Source organism: Equus quagga, chromosome 20 (genome assembly GCF_021613505.1).
Source record: "Equus quagga isolate Etosha38 chromosome 20, UCLA_HA_Equagga_1.0, whole genome shotgun sequence".
In the NCBI taxonomy this organism is placed as follows: domain Eukaryota; kingdom Metazoa; phylum Chordata; class Mammalia; order Perissodactyla; family Equidae; genus Equus; species Equus quagga.
The window spans coordinates 32,988,372-33,006,783 of NC_060286.1; the positions used below are offsets into that span (position 1 = coordinate 32,988,372).

Consider the following 18,412-nt stretch of genomic DNA (forward strand, 5'->3'; position numbering starts at 1 on the left):
AGAAACAGAAAAGTGAGGAGGAGAAATCACTCCAGGAGCCTGGCATCTGCTCAAGCTGCCTGAGCTGGTCAGAGAGTCCTGCTTTTTTCACCCGGGCCTTATTACAGCCAGCCCTCCCTTCTACCAGTCCCTGAGGACAGGCACCCCCAGCTGGAAACTATACCTTGTCAAGGGTGTCCCTTCTCCCCCTGGTCTCCACGGACAGCTTGCTTCTCAAAAACCAAAGGACATAGTGGAGACAAAAGTGTTTTGTAAGTGGAAAAACATAAATGGGATGGAAGAACCAAGTCACACCCGTTGAGAGCCCTCTCAGTGCAGGCCAGGCACATTCCAGTACATTCATTCTCTCTTCGAACCCCACCCTCATCAGTGCCCATTTTAAGGATGAAAAAACTGAGGTTTAAAGAGACGAACCAACCTGCTTAAGACTCCACAGTTACAGTGTGATAGGTCAGGTTGTGAACTCAGACTGGCCCACGCTTTCCTTTATACCTTGTTCTCCTGTTTGTCACGACTGTCACTGAGCCACCACCCTCCACCTCCATGCTTCTCCAGGCTCCAGTCCTCACAGATGCCACCACAAGGGCCACCAGGCTTAGTCTCAGGCCAGCCCCTGCACCTGGAAGACGCTCTGCCAGGTCAACCATCTCCTCAACACCCACTGAGGAAAACCCACTATGCGCCCAGCCCATGGTTCCCCAAGGCAGAGAGGCTTGGGGTGAAGAATCCACACAAGGAGCTGCTGCATGCACCTCCAACACTTGATCACCCAGCTAAGAAACAGAGAGAGTACCCACGAAGCAACCCGACACCTAAAAGCAAATCTTTAGACAGATGATCATGAGCGTAGAGGTCTCTGAGGACTTTAATGACCAAGAGAAATTCTGCCCTGAAGGGAAGGATGCGTCCCTTTGACGCCCATGGAGAGCCTCCTGCATGTTCCCAGGCAGGAGGTGGAGGTGCCTGATGCCGGAACTTGGCCGGCCGGCCGGCGTATAAACAGTGATCTAATCCGTCCCCGTCTCCCGTGTGGTGCACTCGGCACGCACACAGACAGTTACTCACGGTGCCTGCCCACGGCCCTGCTCACAGAGCCCGAGCCTACAGAGTGGGAGGCTCCAGCCAGCCTAGCTCCTCTTCCCTTTAGCAGGTCAAACCTCCACACGCTTGAAACCGGGCTGTTTCATTTCCTGAAAGTTTCACAAGCTGTTTGATATCTCCCTCTGGGGCGGGAGGAGAATCAGGCTGCGCTTTTCCTTAGTCCCCATCTTCCCCCAGATAGCCTCCCTCCAGCAACAACAACGGGACAGAATCTCATTTCTGAAGCCCCCGTAACTGCTGTGAAGTTCAGTCTCATCGGGGCTCACGAAGTCGCTGTGAGTCAGTGGGGGCTGGCACTGCTAACCCTTTTCACAGCCTGAACCCAGAGAGGCGAACCCAGTTGCTCAAGTTCACACACTAAGCTGGGTGGATCTGAATCCAGAACCCAGGTGTCAAGGTACCAACTCGCTGCCTTTATATTCTTTTGATCACAAACCACAGCACGAAATACACGATGTATTTCACACAGACATTATACACACATGTGCATGCACACACAGAAACTGACTTCCCCAGAGCGATACTCACCCTAATGCTGGCGATGCATTCTGACCATTTCCATTCTATTTTGTTTTTCTAAATGCAGGTCATGAGCTATTAAATTGATCTCCTGACCCACTAATGGGTACAATCCTCAGTTTGGAAACAGCTGGACTGACCCCCTCCTGCTCAGCCTCCGGACCCTAAGAAGGCGACAGTCTCTGCAGCCAGGTGAGGAGCCGTAAGGGAGCGGCACGAAGGGGAATCCGGGTCCTCTCTGACTCTGTCTGCCTGGCTGAGCTCTACCCTCAAACCTCAAACAGCCCACTTCCTCCAGCAGCTCCGCAGAGGCCTGGGGGAGGAGACTGGACCACCTTGCCTGGCCTGGCAGACACCCCATGCGGACAACCCTGCAGCCAGGACCCGTGCTCCCCCTCTGGTGATTTCCCACAGACCACGCCTCCCAGCTCAGTCTAGAAAATCCCAGCTGGAGGCTGCCCATTCCTGAGCTGAGGCAGAATCATGTGAACTCCGATCTGGTGTCAGGCTGCCGGTTGCTGAGAAACACTGGCCAGCCAAAGGATGAGGGACTGCTCCCTCCACGCATCCTCGGTCTGCTTTCTACACACGCCAGACGCAGGAAGCAACCTTGATGGGAATGTTAAAGCCTGAACTAGGGGTGGGGGGCCTCAGGGATTCAGGGGGATGCAGGAGGAACAGGGTGTGCTAATTCCACCCATCAAACCACCTTTGAACACCTACAGGACACCAGGAGAGGAGACACAGGAACCCTGGCCCGGGGGTCCTCGCTTGAGCAATTCAGAGAGGCCGACGCTCAGGTAACTAGAATATACCGTGGACACAGGCAAGAACAATGAGACAACAGGCAAGGACAGGGGGAAGCTGACTGTTACGCTCCTTCCCCGAGGCTGTCACCTGTCAGCCGCTAGAAACCACTATCTGGGTTGGTGTTTTGCAACGTACCTTAGAAAATATCTGGGGAGCTTATGAAACATAATACCAATGTCCAGACCCCACTCTAGACAAATTAAATCATACTTTCTGGGAGTGAGATGCCAGCACCAATGTTTTTAAAAGCTCTCTGGACAGGTGCAACGGGCAGCCGGGTGGAGAAGCCCTGATGGGGTGGAGGCAGGTTGGATCCTGTTCTGCAGATGAACAGAGAGAGGGCAACACAGTAAGGTTCTGGGCCATGGATAAGGCAAGCAGCAGTGTTTCTACACAGCGTGGAGCAGGCACAGGGCTCTGGCCTCACGGGGTCTTCTGGCTCTCAGGAGTGCGTGCTGACCTCCCTCAGCACAGCAGGGCTGAAGGGACCCCCGAGGTCACCAGCCCAGCCTCTTCATTTTACAGATGGGGAAGCTCAGGCCCAGAGACACAAAGGCCCTAGACCCCGGCCTTGCAGCTGAGCAAGAGCTGTGATTCTTGACCCTGCTGCCGACTTCCGGCGCCATGCTATTTTGGCATGACCTCCTCCTTCCAGGGGAGTCTCCTTGGAAGCTGCTCGTGGGTTATGTTGCTGGAGCCAGGGAGTCAACATCCACCATGCGTGGCAGTCACTGAGGATGTGCATTCTCCCTGCTCTGTTAGGTGATCTGTGGGACTCGTCTTCTCCAGACAGCAAACTACTATAGTCTTGTCCAAGGACTGTATGGGTAGGGGTCCCAGGAAAAATCCCCCTCTGTGGGGCCTGGGCCCTCCAAGCAAATGCTACCACACACAGGCCCTCTTCAGTGGTCCCCTATATCAGTTGCTGCAAAAGCCTGCGCCTTGTCATAGCACAGTGGTGAGCGTGTAGACACAGATGCTGTTTCTGAGTCACAGAAGTGTGATTGTCTTTCCCTGATGTCATATGAAAGGACAGGTGGGTTAGGAGAGCAGGACTGACTTACTCACCACCTTAGTGGTGAAGACCTGGCTACCCCCATGACACACCGGCCAAAGACAGCACCTCTGGCTCTCTCCATAGGGCAGCCCAGCCCAACAGGACACACACACAGAGCCCATCTATACCGTCACTGTCTATACCTGCAGGACCCACTCATGGCACTGCGCCCCCTCCTCCCCCCAGCACCCCCGAGCTGCCCAGCTCCCCCTGCCAGCAGTATGCACCATACCTCACCTGGCATGGGGAGCCTTCCTCTCGCCGGGACCGCCATCCCCTCCCCACTGGGCCTTTAGCACTGTAGACAGAGGATGAAGCTTGCTTCAGTTTTATTCAAATCAGCTGAGCCCATGCCCTCTGTGAGATGCCCACTCAGTAGGAGAAAAAAGCGCCCATGGTGTCTTCCACGTTCGTGCTAGGGTTTTTGTCTTTAACCTAAAACAGGAAGGAAGGACTAGAAACCGTGGAGACACCAAGCATCAAGCAGTAGCCTGAGGGTCCTAGAGAACCCATAACCTCGACTCCCCCAAATCTCACCAAGTAAACCCACAACTCAGTAAAAGTAGTGAGTTGGTAGTAATAACAGCCTCAAGAGAAGCCCTGGCCTGACTCCCCCCATTCAGACTTCTGTCCCTAAGCCCAAAGTGGCAGCATCTTGGGGCTGCTGCTGAGCAGAGCGGGGCATTTAGTGAAGGGTGGGAACGCCTGGGCCCGTGGGGTGAGGTGACCCGACAGGGGCTGCTCAGACCCGCCTCCATGGCTAACTTCCATCCTGGAAAGACAAAAGGACCTCAACCGGGCCAGGCCTGCCACCTGAATTAATTTTCGCATTCTCTCTTTAAGCCCCCAGTGACAGCGGTCATGAAGCACTGTAGACCCCCTGGGATGGCAGTCCCAGAAGGTTGGAGTGAGCCCCGGACATCCCTCTTGTGCCCCTGGTATAAACATCTGCTCCAGGAACATGGGCTCTGAAGGGCTGGTGGACTTTTGCGAGCTGCTCTAGAGGCCATTTTGAGGGCAACAGGGCCCCAGGCCCTAAGGCCCTCGGGCACCCACTTGCCTTCCAGAGATCCAGGAAGCCTGAGAGTCATCATAGGGAGGGCTTTGGAGTCTGCCCTGAGCTGGTGGCACCGTGCAAGGCCTCCAGCACACGGCAGCAACCCTGTGGTCACAGGATGGAGGTTAAGAGCGGAGGCTCTGGGCTAGACCACTGAGGGTAAGTCCCCGTGCTGCCACTGTCTGGCTATGTGACCCTGAGAAATCACAAACCTGGATGACCAGTGGCCTCTGTGAGAGTCAAAGGAGATGAGGTCCAGCAAGTGCTGGCACTTAGTAGGTTCTTGGTAAGTGTTGGCAAGGGTGCAGTGTTGAGGATGGTAGTGGTGGTGGCACAGTGCCTCACGCTCAAAGGTCCTGCCCCATCATCTGACGCACCCTAGAGAGGGTGAAGGACGGGCAGGCCAACTTGCTAAGATGTTCGCTATGGCGCACCACCTTATTCCCCATGGCTACTCTACTGATTTGGGGCCCATCGGGGGTAAAGGCCTTGGAGGCTCCCCAAGGGCTCTGACAAGCACAAGAAGCACCTGTTATGAGCCACTGCTGTTTGACTGCAGGGACCTTCACTGACTTATGTCTTGAAGGCTGGCCTTGGCCTTCCCCAGGCAGTAGCCTTCCATTTCAGCACACGCTTACATCAGAGGAGCCAATGCAAGGTGCAGCATTGTTGCAGGTTCAAAAGAGGCCAGGTGTGAACTAAGGATGGCTCCAAGGACAAGAGGATGAGCAGCGGAGAACCTCCCAAGTGCCCGGCATCACAGCCCTGGTGGGGTCAGAGAAGAGGCGGGAGCAGCTGAGGATCAGGAAGAACAGTCAGTGCCATTCTGGAGCACAGGCTTTGTCCCAGGTACCCTGCTGAGCACCTTCTAAATGTTTTCTGTTTCAACCCTCACATCAGCCCTGGGAGGCAGCGTTATCCCTGTCTTACAGGCAAGGCAACTGAGGCTTAGTGCCAGCAACCTGCCCAGGGTCACAGAGCTGGGAAACAGTAGAGGCACTGGAATCCAAAGACAGGGCTCTTGACCACTGTATAAGTCTCCTGTGGCTGCTGGAACGAAGTACCACGAACTTAGCGGCTTAAGACAATACAAATTTCTTATCTTACAGCCTGGTAGTCAAAAGTCTGACGTGGGTCTCGCTGGGCTAAAATCAAAGTGCTGGCAGGGCTGCATTCCCTCGAGAGGGTCTTGGGGAAAATCTGTTTCCTTGCCTTTTCCAATTTCTAGAGGCTTCTGGCATTCCTTGGCTTGTGGCCATGGCCCCTTCCTCATCTTCAAAACCAGCAGTGGCGGATTGAGTCCGGCTCACCTTGCATCTCTCTGACCTCTGCTCCCATCGTCACATCTCCTTCTCTAACCCTCTTGCCTCCCTCTTCCACTCTCAAGGAGCCTTGATCCCACTGGGCCCACCCACATAATCCAGGACAATCTCCCTATTTTAAGGTCAGCTGATTGACATCTTAAATCCACCTGCTACTTAATTTCCCTTTGTCATGTAAGGTAACGTATTCACAGGTTTCAGGGACTAGGAACTGGACATCTTTTGGGGGGCCATTATGCTGCCTACCATGCCACCATGTTGTACTATTTAAAACCCTGTGGAGCAGGACCTCTCAAATGTCAGCATGCACTCGAATTGCCCAGGAATCTTGTTTAAGAGCAGGTTCTGGTTCACTAGGTCTGGGGTGGGGCCCGAGTTTCTGCACTTCTAACAAGCTCCCAGGCCTGTGAGCCCAGGCCCACTTTCTCTCTTTTGCAGCCCCACAGTGATTAGTACAATGCTGCCCAAGGGTTTGGCACTTGGTAAATATTTGAGAACTGAAAGAAAGAGAGGGAGAAAAGAGAGAGGGAGGGAGGGAGGGAAGGAAGGAGGGAGAGAGAGAAGTTGATATGAGAGGGGAGGGAGAAAGGAAGGAGATAAATATCTGGACGTTGCCCCCCACCCTGAACCTGGGACAAAATGTGACAAGGAGAGAGAAGAGAGAGCAATGAAACCAGAGCCTTATGGACCCATCAAGAGAGCCATGGGCGATGTGTGGTGAGGGTGAGTTGTGATAGCGGTCCGGGTGGACTTTGAGCGACACCTTGAGAACGGAGGGTGGACAGGGTGGGCTGAAGACAGCTGAGATGTGAAGGGAGGGAGGAGTATTATTACTTAGTAATGCCCCTCTCCCCCTCTAAACAGTAAGGAGCTGAGTCTGTTCTGTTCTCTGCCAGGGAAAACGGTGGTTTGGTCCAAAATAATTCCACAACAAAAATGTGTTGAATGTTTCAAGGAATAAATGAATCTAAACTCCATTTCTTTCTGCAGCCCGCCTAGAAGGCCAAGTGTGGCTGAAATTGAAGTTAGGAGCTAATGAACTGGAGGAACAGGATGAGGCAACAGGAAGTGGGTTGGTTTTGGCTCCGAAGGCACAGTTGGGCGGCCATGTGTGAAGATGCATTACAGCAGCAGCCTGCTGCTGAGAGAGAGGCTTTAGTTTCTCTTTGGAAAGTCTGTTGTCTGTCTGAGAAGGTCTGACCTGCCCGGGGCATCCTTCCTGCTCGGAGCACCAACCACATGCCTTAGGTTGCCATGGCGACCCCCAGGCCTGCCTCCCCCAGGAGCCGCCTGCTTCTCCCTCCCCCCCAGAGTGCTCCAACCCATCAATTAATAACTTAATAATGTATGACAACAGTCACTCCAAACACCCAGGCAGCAGCCGTCTTGAAAAACAGACTTCTCCAGAGAATTGAGAGCCACAACAATGCTCATTACACCCAGCCCAGGCCACCTGCTAAAATCTAGCTTTCTGGATCCAAATTACTCTCTCCCTGGCTTCTCCCTCTTGTTTTAAAGGCACGGGGTTGGCAGAGCTGGGGACTGAAGCCTCAGAGGTCCCAGGGAAACAGATGCTAGAGAAGCCACCATGTAGGATGATGCCTGCTCCCTCAGCCCCGAATCAGGCCCAGAGAAAATGATCCTGACCCAAAACAGGCTCTGTGAGAGACCCCCGTCTTGAGTATTTGTATCTCTGCTGGTGTTCTCCTGGGAGAAACCCTACATCCTTTGCAAAGATGAATTAATTCGTCACCATGGCACCCAGAGGGGAAAAAAAAGCAAAAGAGAAGACTTTCAAGTTGTGGTAGGTTCAAGATGGCTGGCAGTTGAGACCCTCTCACTGAGAGATGGGGTCTAAGGCCCCTCCGCTGGAGTCTAGGTGGGCTCTCTGACTACTTCACCAAAAAATAAAGCGGAAGCCACACTGTGCCAGTTTCAGAGCCCAGGCCCAAAGAGATCAGCAGCTCCCACTCCCTGTCCCTTGGGATAGGTGCCCTTGAAACCTAGGTGCCATGCTGTGAGGAAGCCCAAGGAGCCTCAAAGAGAGGCTCACGTTGGGAGGAACCAAGATCCTGGTCAACAGCCCCAGCTGAGCTCCCAGCTGACAGCCAGGATCCACTGGCACGCCCCACAAGGGTGTGACCTTGGAAGAAGATCCTCCAGCCCCAGCTGGGCCATCTCAGCTGATGCTGCAAGGAGCAGAGAGAAGCCATCCCCACCAAGCCCTGCCCAAACCACAGACTCACGAGCAAAACAGACGAGCACCATTATGTTAAGGCACTATCTTTTGAAGCAGTTTGTTATGCAGCAATCGATAACTGGAACATAAGAATTGTTTTTCTCCAAAATCATTTAAGGGCTTAACATGTACTGGATTCATGCATATGGTTATTTGACTTTAATTTTTATAACAACTTTGTGAGGTGGATATAATAACCTCCATTTGTCCTATAAGATACTAAGGCTCAGAGAGGTAAGGCATCTTGTTTGAGACCAGCCAGCTAAAGCACGAAATCTCTTTTCCACTCTTTGTTTCCTGTTGGATGAGTCTTCTCCCCCTACAGTGTGCACTGGACCCAGAAGGGTGTAACATAATAGTAACAGCAAGAATACTCAGAGCTAACGCTTAGGGGGCACTACAACATTTTCAAGACCAGATGTCTCCCTGCCTGATCCCATAACCACCCTAGGAAGTAGGTTTTACTATCATGCCCATTTCACAGAAAGTGACACTGAGGCTTAAAAAGAGGACAGGTGATCTGCCCTAGGTAATAGCGCTAATAGGTGGAAAGGCTGAGAGGTGGACCCAGGCCACCTGGTCCAGGAACCCGGCTCTCAGGGGCAGACACTCTAGTCTATATAGTCTAAAGCATCCACATTGCTCCAGCCCTGCTTCCTCTGCTAAGCTCAGGAATTCTTTTCCTGCCTTCCTTCCTTTGGAAGCCTACCTGGGGGGAGGAAGAGGTTGAAGGAAAACATAACCATATCATCTCAGATGTGTATAGTTTCAAACCATTCTCACATCTGTTTTGTCTTCGCAATCCCTCTGTGTGGTGGCCGTGGCTAGTACTTATCTCCGCCTTACAAAGGCCCAGCCACAGCAAGTGACCTGCCCAAAGCCACACAGCCTCTGGCTCCAAGTCAGCGCCCTCTCCTCTGCCCACCGCTAAATCCCCAAGAGCCTTACCCTGCCCTTCGGCCGCATCACTGATCCCCAGCCGGGCGATTACCTGGGCCCACTTGATTGCCAGGCAGGGGGCCCTGCCGACCAGCGACCCCACCTGGAGCTTCTTCGGCCAATCCCAGGCCAGTTTTGCCCTCCCTCGGTGGCAGAGGGGCATGGTCGGGTCTCGGTGATCCGCCCGGTGCCCGAGGAGCCGCCCTTCGCCGATCTGGGGCCGGTCAAGGAAAGCCTGGCCCACGCGGCATCTTTGGGGCACCTGTGCCGCCGAGCTCTGGGACAGGAAGGGTTAGCTGCCTTCCTTTGGTTTGGAAGTAATTACGAGGTGGCCGCGGAGCCAGCCGAGGGGGCTGCTAAGGCGGGCGGCAGCCGCGGGGGGACGGGCGGAGACACCTCCCCCGGGGGAGGGCCCGGGACGCGCCGGCGCTGGGGGCAGACAGCGGGCGGGCCTCGTCGCCGTCCGCACCCGCATCAGCACCCGCACCCGCGTGGCCGCGCCGGGGAAGGCGCCGGGCTAGACTCCGGTGCCCCGGACCCCGCTGCTGAGCGCACGCCGTTTCCCGGACCTGGCGCGAGCGGGACCCCACGACTGCGGCGGGGAGCAGGGCTGGCCCCGGGCAGGGGAGAGAGGGACACGTACCTGCGCGGCGAGGGGCGGGACCGCCGTCACCCCGCGCCTTGCCTGCGCCCCATCCTACGGCCGCATAGCAAGCGGGTGGGCACTGCGTCCTTGGGCTGCTGGCGGAGGTGGCCTGGGCACGCCGGCGAGTCCGTGTCCCGGCCAGGCCTTCCTCTTTCTGGGACCACGGGGCCACGTTATGCTCCGATTCCCCTCATCACCCCCGCTCCCCCGTCGGGCACACCCAGCCCTGCCCGTCCACACCCTGCCTTCACTCTGACCACAGGCCACCTAGGCGCCTGCCAGGAAGAGCCGCGGTCGCGCAGACCTGTCCTGGAGGTACAGCGCTCCCGGCCCCCACTACCAGCCTGTCCCCGGACGGGCTCTGGAGCTGCCTGCGTGGGCTCAGACAGGGCCTGGCTGCAAAAGGACCAGGGTCCTTCAGCCACACCAGAACCCCTAGGTGAGAAGCTATGAGAAGGGTCCATGAAGTGACCTCGCTGTTCTGTTCCCCTCGGTGTCCCCAGCACCAGCCCATCAGTCTACTCAGTAAACGCAGTGTCCTGTTGTTGCTCAGGGCCTCGCTCCACCTCCCCTGACCCCGGCGCAAGCAGCTCAGCCCAGGGGTCCCCACTTGGGTTTGCTTCCTCCTGGATCCCTGCTCTGTCCTTCCCAGGGCCTTAGTGTGCCTGCGGCAGTGGTGGCCAGGGACACCACAGAGGACCTGCCGCTGCTTTTGTTGAGAATTCAAGGAGCCCTTAGGGCCCTCTGCCCCACAGACTCACAGAGAACAGCAGTAACAGTAGTCACAGCTCAGTTTTTGAGCACTTCCTGTGTGCCAGACACCGTTCCAAGCACTGTAAATGCACGAACTCGTTTGAGCTGTACCGCTCTATGAGGTGGATACTATTATTATCCCCATTTTACACATGGTGGAATGAGGCACAGAGAGCTCAAGTAGCTTGCCCAAGGTCACACAGGTAATAAGCAGAGACACTGAGATTCAAACCCAGGCAGGTGAGTCCAGAGCCCTCATCACCACCTGCATCCTCTCCCAAGCTGCCCTTAGCTGTACTCTCAGCACCTTCTGCTCTCTCACATCTGCATACCTTAACTCCTATGTCCCTCTCCACTCAAAAGACCTCCTGTGCACCCATCTCTTGAACTCCTGTCCAAGTTTTAAGACCTGAAAGGCACCTCCCCTGTGGAGCCTTCTTGGTTGCCCAGGCAATTTGTGCTGAGCCCCTTCCACCTGCCCTTGGAGCCCTTCCCAGCATTCTTTGCACTGCCCACTGGGGTCCTTGGCCCACAGCTGTCTCTCCGCAGGGTCCTCCTTCCCGGCCCAGTGCCTGGCTCAGAGCGGGGTGCCCCATCCCTGTTCGTGAGGGAGAGTCTGGGACTGTCGCCGCAGGGGTCTGCAGAAGCTTGTGCGGTGGGCCGTCAGGACAGACAGTTGCGGGTTAAGGGCAGCGGAGTGCAGGCAGGGGAGGGGAGGAGAGACATCAGCAGCTCACCTTCTGCTGGCTCCTCTGGGCGGCTCAAAGCTCCACGCTTAGTGCCTTGGTCCCAAGGTGAGAAATGGACGTGGGCAAGGGGCGGAAGATACCCTGGCAGGGGAGGCAGGGAGGCGGAGGGGGCAGGGAATTTCACTGTTCCCGCTGGGCACATGCCCAGCAACCTCCCAGCAGGCTCTTCTTGAGGCTGGATCAGCCCCTTCTGCTGGTCCTCACTTTGAAATCCCCCCTTCTTGCAAACTCTTCACAAATGGAGTTTTCTGGATGAACTATTCATGCCATCAAAATGCACATATGCTGTTTAAAAATTGCCAAACTGGAAGTGGTTGTTAAGAGTTTTGCTTCGAAAGCCAGAATGCCTGAGTCTGAATCCCAGCTCTGCTACCTACTAGTGGGGTGACCTTGGCCAAGTCCCTTAATGTCTCTGTGCTGGGTTCCTCGTGTGTGAAGTGGCGACGTGGCTTCTAAAGGGGCTGAGATGATTACATGGGTTCCGTAGATGTTGGCTGTTATTACTTTTATTGCCCACTCCAGGTACCCTCATATAGGGTTCTTATCTTTTGAATGTTTACTGTGTCCTGAGTGTTTAGGAATGGTCTCTTTTCATCCCAAGAAGTAGTTTTATTCTCTCCCTTTCACAGATCAGGGAACTGAGGTTCAGTGACTTGCCTATGGCCACTCAGTGCTGAGGGTCTGAGCCAGGACTTGACCGGAGTCCTGACTGCGAAGCTGCTTCTTGCAGTGATTATGTTCTGCCTCATCCTGTGCCCCCAGGAAAGAAGTGGGGTGTATCAAAGCCCACCGTCAGTTGCTAGATCTGGGCTTCTGACTCTCAGGGGTACATGCCATGCAGAAAGTTTATTACAAAGTGAATCCTGCCAGGGCCACCTCATTGCACAACTGGGGGTGGGTGGGGGGGGGGGGGGGCGGGTGTACAGATTGTAACCTATCAGATGGTGGCCTCTGGAGCTGGGGCAGTGTGGCAGTACAGGGTGGCCCTGTCTCCCTGCCTCTCCTTTTCTGGCTCACGGTCTCTGTTTACAGATGTCCAAACAGATCTAGAACCATTCACAGTCTAAATACCCTTCAAGTAAAACAAGCTGCGTTTTGATTCACACCTACTTTTCAGAGACAGACAGCATGGCACCTGTACCAGTTACTTAGAGATCTAGAATTGGCCGGTGGAATGCAGGGTTGGCCAGGCTCTCCCTAAGAAAAATGCCATATTTGGAGAAGCAAACAGATTCGTCACTCTCCCTGCAAAGTCGCCTTTTGGCCAGACTTGGCTGTGTTTCTCGGTGTCAAGATGTCCAGTCCTCGGCAGGGGCCGCAGAACTTGTTTGTAAACAAAACCTGGCATTGGCATTAGAAACAACAAACAGCTCACTGTTTGTTGAACATGAATTGTTTTCCAGAATCTTCCTGGACCTCAAGAATGGTAAATTAGGGCCCATCCTCCTAGAATGCTCATTTGAGACACTGCACTAATAACCATCTCTCTTGCCCACAGAAATCATCTCCCACAGTGGGCAGGGCTCCAGAGCTGTGGTCAGAAACAGAAATTCTCCATACTCGGTGCAAGTGACGTTTACGTCCATTTCTTCTTTTCCAGTCTCCCGTGGGTGGCTGTTCTTGGTATTCGCATTGTCCTGGTGTCAGGCCCATGGGGGCCCCCTGCAGGGGCTCAGAAATGGCAACCAATGGAATGGATGAAAGAGGAGGCACCAGGCCAGAATCTTCTCCATCCTACTCTATGGATTGTATTGCCGGGCTCCCTTGCACTCTGGCTTCTGTTTGGTTTGGCCAATGGGAAGCACTAACTGGGATCAGAGGATGGCAGGAGAGTGGGGTCGGGGGGGGGGGGGCGGTGCAGTATTTATCCCCCTGCCAGGCTCGTTCCAGGTTGGCTGCCTCCCTTTACTGAAGTCGTCAGCTCCCATCGGAGTCTCTCTCCTGTAGGCATTGCTGACTCTCCTTCTTCTTCCAGGCCTGGGGATGGTAACAGCTCCCCAGAGATGCTTGTCCCAGGGTGCCGCACCGCCTGCGTTGGTTCCCTGAACCCTTTCCACATCTTTAAAAACTGTGCCTGTGTTAAAGTCCCCTCAGCGACCCTGCGTGAGTGCACCTCTGTGTCCTGCCAAGACCCTGATGACACAGAAGCAGTTTACCAGATGTGTCTTCACTGCAAACTCACGCTCCAGGGAGAACGTGCACATATTTTAGAATGCACACAGATTATCTACTTTAAAAAATTACCCTTTTTCCAGTTCATTTTTCCAATTAGCACAGCTGGTCAGCCTCAGAGGAAATCTCTTTTTATCCCCCAAACAATAGAATGAGTCCCTACTTCCTCACTCGACTCCAGCGCCAGCTCATCTTGTGTCCCTGCTCGGCCCCAGGCCTCCCCTTGCAGAGTCCCCTGCCCTGTGCTTCCCATCACCGTGAGCTTCCTAGCCACTCATTCAGGTGGACAACTTTCCTTTGGAGAAATACTCGCCATTGTGGAGTCCAGGACCTCCCAAGGCAGCTTCAAGTAGCAAGAAGCTGGTTTTTCTGAGCATTATCTTTTCTGGCATCAACCACACTCCAGCAGGCTTGGGCTTGAGCTGATTAATCAGACGACTGACCTGATTAACACCAGTGTTGTTTCCGCTCCCACTCAGATAATCCATGGGCTCTCAGACAGAGTGTGACTAATGAGGATGCCAGAAGGCAGGAAATTCTGAGTCTGGTGGAGAGTGAGCTCAAGTCCAGGTGAAGCATGGGCACACAGATCTGGAGAGCTGGGGAACCCATGTCACATCCCTGGCTGGACTGTAGACTCCTAGAGGAGGCCTTCAGGCTGGGCTTGCTCAGGGTGAGGCAGATGGGAGTAGGGGTAGCATCTGAACATCTGGGTTCAAATCCCAATTCTATTGCTTTCTGGTTGTGAGAGCTCTGGCAAGTTATGCAGCCTCCCTGAGCCTCAGTTTCTGCTTCTTTAAAATGGGGTTAATAATGAAGATTCATGTAAGAATCAAATACAAAGGCACTCTCAAGAAATCTGGTTGACATAGAAACCAGGAGTCCAGCCTAGCAGGTGCAAAGAGAGCACGTTATACTGGGAAGGCACAAAAGGGGGCTTTGCTGAGTGAAGTAGAGTGGCCCAGGCTGGGGCTGTTCAGCCAGCCTTGACCAGCCTCTGCCTTGTTTATGGAGAATGGATCGAATCTCAGCTGTTCACACTGGCTGTGTGACCTTGGGAAGTTACACGACCTCTCTGTGCCTCAGTTTCCTCATCTGTGAAATAGGGATAATAACAGTACCTCATAGCATTGGTGTGCGTATTGAATGAATTAATAAGTAGAAAACTCTTAGAGCCACACCTGCCCCGGGAGAGTGCTCAGTGACTGCTAGGGCATCCAGCACATATGGAAGGCATGTGTGTCCCCTCTGGCTCAGGCGTGCAGGCTTCTTTGTGGTGGTGAGCTGGGGAAACGTGGTTTACCTTCTTTGATTTGTTGTATAAGATTTGCCTTCTCCGGGTCTCATCTAACTTTGGTGTCTGGATGCTGGCGGAGGACAGAGGTGAATGTGAGTGGTACTTAGCACCCAGGACCTCTTCCAGACTTACCTGCAGGGAAGCCCTAAAGAGAATCATTGGATGCTCCCTGCAGCGCCCCTGGAGAAGCGTAGGTGCCGCTAATGGGGTGTGGGTGGTGGGATGATGAGAACGGGCTGAACTGGGAGAGGCCTGGCAAAGAATTTATAACCCCCACCAGGCCCTCACCTAGAAAATCCTGGTGAAAAGTCCCCCTCTGTGTTGGGCTCTACAACTTGCCTGGCCCGCTCCCGGGCTGTCAGCTGGTGTCTTGGGGGTGCTAATGGTACTAGAGAGGCAGTGTAGCCTGAGGTTAGGGGAGTGCACCCTGGAGCCAGACTGCCTGGGTTCAAATCCTTGCTCTGCCACCCACCGAGCTATTTAACCTCTCTGTGCCCCATCTGTGAAGCGAGGATGAGAACAATGGCACCCGCCTCAGAGAGTTGTGTAATGTGCTCGGAATGGCTCCTGGCCCAGAGTAACTGCTCAGTAAATGTCAGCTATTGTTAATTATTACCCACCAGCCCCAGTGCCCTCTGACTACCAGGGGCAGCAATGTGGTAACCAGAATAATGCCCCCTCCCAAAGATGCCCACATCCTAATCCCCAGAACCCATGAATGTGTCGCCTTGTGTGCAAGACGTGCATGCGCAGCTGTGACTTAGTTAAGGATCTTGAGAAGGGAGAATACCCTGGATTATCCACGATGGCCCAGCGTAATCACAGGGAGAAGAGGAAGAGTATCAGAGTGATGTGGAGAGGCAAACACTGGACGTGCCATTGTTGGCTTTGAAGATGGGAGTTGGCCATGAGCCGAGACATGCAGGCAGCCTCTGGAAGCTGAAAAAAGCAATGAACTTGGCTCTGTCCTAGCACCTCCATAAGGGAACTCGGTCATGCCGACACCTTGAGACCCATTTCTGACCTCCAGGGTTGTGAGAGAATAAATCTGTGTTGTTTTAAGCCGCCAGGTTTGTGGTAATTTGTTTCAGCGGCCCTGGGGAACTCATACAGCTGCTGAGACCCAACGAGCTGCATCCTTGAAGGAGGACCCTCGGCGAGGGACTCCGCAGAGGTTCCTGAGCGCCTGTGCTGCGGCCCATGCTGCTTGCCCTGTGGGGGTGTGGGAGACACACCAGATCGGGGAATGGCGTGTCCCTGGGTACGGGCCCTGCCAGGGATGGAATATTCAGGGCAGCAGAGCTCGGGCTGGGCTCAGTCGGTTGAAAAAGGCCTCCTGGGGAAGCTGGACCCTCAGCAGGGCCTTGAAGGCTGGAGGGTGTGGGTTCTGGACAGGGAGGAGGAGGGGGAGGAAAGGCATTGCTGGAAGGGGCCCAGCGGGATCAAAGTCAAAGAGGTCAGCCGAGTTATTCCTTCATTATTCATTCACCACTGGCGCTCTAGGCCCTGTGGGGGGCACCTGGATAGGGAAGCGAGGGAGGTAAGCTGCTGCTTGTTCTTATGGGACTTACCCTCTGGAGTGAAGCCATTATGCCTCCACCATAAAACAGGACAAGTGTTACAGCAGGAGAAGTACAGCTTGCTCAGGGGGCACATCAGGATGGGCTTCCTGGAGGAAGTGACCCCTCTGTTGAGGATGAGAGGAAGGTTGTTCTGTATCACTTGGGGCTCTGTGTGGTACCCTGCACTCAGCAGGTGCAGACTGGTAGGAATCTAGCCACCTATTTTCTTATTCCCTGTCCATTTCTTTCTTAATCCATCTTCTTACACTAAGGAGAAAGTCTCCGTTGGGTGCCAGTATGTCTTGAGCACCACTTTAATTCTCACTAATCTCCCTTTGTGACCTAGAGAGCCAGCCGCAGGCGTTTCTGCAGGCAACAGGTACTAATGAAAGTTTAATAACACTGCTTGGTTATCTTTGTTTTTATTTGTTTAATCCCCTGCCTCTTGTGGCAGGATACTGATTTTCCACTTCTGGGAGTGGAACACAATTTCCATTTAAAAATAAGTGTATTGAAGTGTAATAGAGTCACAAATGAGGAGGGGGCTCTTCCTCTCACTGGGGAGCTGACCGCTGGGGTCCAGCTAAGGACAGAGAGGCCCTAAGTGCCCTCAGTGATGGGCCTGACCACTCCTTTGGGACTTCACTTTCTAATCCCCAGCCCCATCACGCATGCTCAGTCCTGGGGAGGGCGGAGCGGGATTTGGGCAAGCTGCTGAGAGGCTATGGGATGCTCCACGAGAATTCTCACCGAGCTGGGGGTGGGGCCGCTGCAAGGAGAGGAGCCCAGGGGCCCATCACTGGGTGGACGTCTGCTTAGGCAGGGGACACGCTAATCTGTGCCTTTTGGGGACAGGAAGCAAAGAAACCTGGAGAGAGGAAGGAGACAGCGAGGGGACAGTGAGTGGCCCGCACGCCCTCCATTTGTCATGCAGGTTCGTGTGGCTAATGGATAAGGGGGAAATGAGCTGAGCTCCCAGGAGGGCTGACCGGTGGGCACAGGAGCCGAGGGGGTGTGGAGGAGACAGTGCTGGGGCCAAGGCTCCCAGGTCAGGGATCTGGACAGCAGGGAGACTCCGGGGACCTCTGGGGAAGTCTTTGCATTGTGGCCCTGAGGAGCCAAACAGGGAGCATCAGGGCCAGTGCAGCCTGGCCAGAGAGAAAAGATGATCAACAGAGAGAGGACCCCAATAGTGGTGGCTGCATAATGAGACATGGATCCTTGTCTCTTTCCTTCCTGCCCCCAGTGCACTGAGGGAGCCAGGCCCTGGAGGAGTGGAGAGGAAGGAGGGGCCCTGGGCCCTGGTCCTCTCTTTAGAATGTGGGTTCTTAGATCCTCTTTATCCTCAATCAAGGGCCCTAGGGGTGATTCTCAGGTACTGTGGTTTGTACCCAAGTGACAAAAAAAGTGATGGACTTTGCCCAGGAAGATGTTGAGGAGCACAGGGGAGATCTGAAAATAGTGACGGCAAGAGACGTTTCTATTCCCTGAATAGAGGTTCTGCAATAATCCATTTTCCAAAGTAAAATATTTAAAAAAATTCCCACAACAAACCACAATGCATAAAACCATAATGCATCTAATAAAATGGAATTTGAATGGCTGAGTTTTTGAAACTCTCCTTTAGAAGGGACACTAGGATTAACACAGCAGTGACAATACTCTGACAGCTATGATTGGAGGATGGTGGGTAGGGAGGGGCCACACCGTGGGAGCGAAAAGCACAAAAGCACCTGAGCAAGAGGAGGGCAGTCCAGGTAGCCTTCCTGGAAGAGGTGACTTCTAAAGCAAAACCCACAAGGGGTCTAGGAGGTATTCTGGGAATCAACCCTCCCAGGGACCCATGTGTATGGTGCTGTGGATACAGAAGGGGCCCTTTGAGTATTAATGATGGGGGCATAGGGAGTTCTCCTTAGTCCAGGGGTTATTGGTATGGGCAGGTGCCCCCTTAGTTAGATTCTGATCTTTTGGAGCAGGAAGGAGGAGCAAGGAGGCCCTCCCACCAGTTACTCCTCAAATTGGAGTCTGTCTCCCAACTAGAGTTACACCGGCAGGGACCTGCTCCCTCCACCTCCCGCTACAGCCCAGCAGAGGGCCCACTTGCTGAACGAATGACTGGGAATGGATGGAGGGATCAGCTGAGACAGTTGAAGGAATGGCGCCTGCGAAGCACCAGGCACCAGCGGGCA

The 18,412-nt window shown here is 54.2% G+C and overlaps 1 protein-coding gene across 7 annotated transcripts in view; it reads right to left on the reverse strand.

The window, feature by feature from the left end:
• GPR68 (G protein-coupled receptor 68) overlaps window positions 1-18,412 on the reverse strand; it is a 28,711-nt gene that overhangs the window by 9,411 nt on the left and 888 nt on the right. Inside the window, exon 2 of one of the 7 annotated variants that reach the window (XM_046646998.1) lies at window positions 3,725-3,785. The exons of 1 other annotated variant lie outside the window; for it this stretch is intronic. The gene's annotated coding sequence lies outside the window, so the exon portion shown is untranslated. Of the gene's footprint in view, window positions 1-1,629; window positions 1,996-3,724; window positions 3,786-9,096; window positions 9,478-9,687; window positions 9,921-16,232; window positions 16,349-18,412 lie in introns of those variants that run through there. 5 more of the 7 variants (XM_046647000.1, XM_046646995.1, XM_046647001.1 and 2 more) reach the window with 5 other exon arrangements.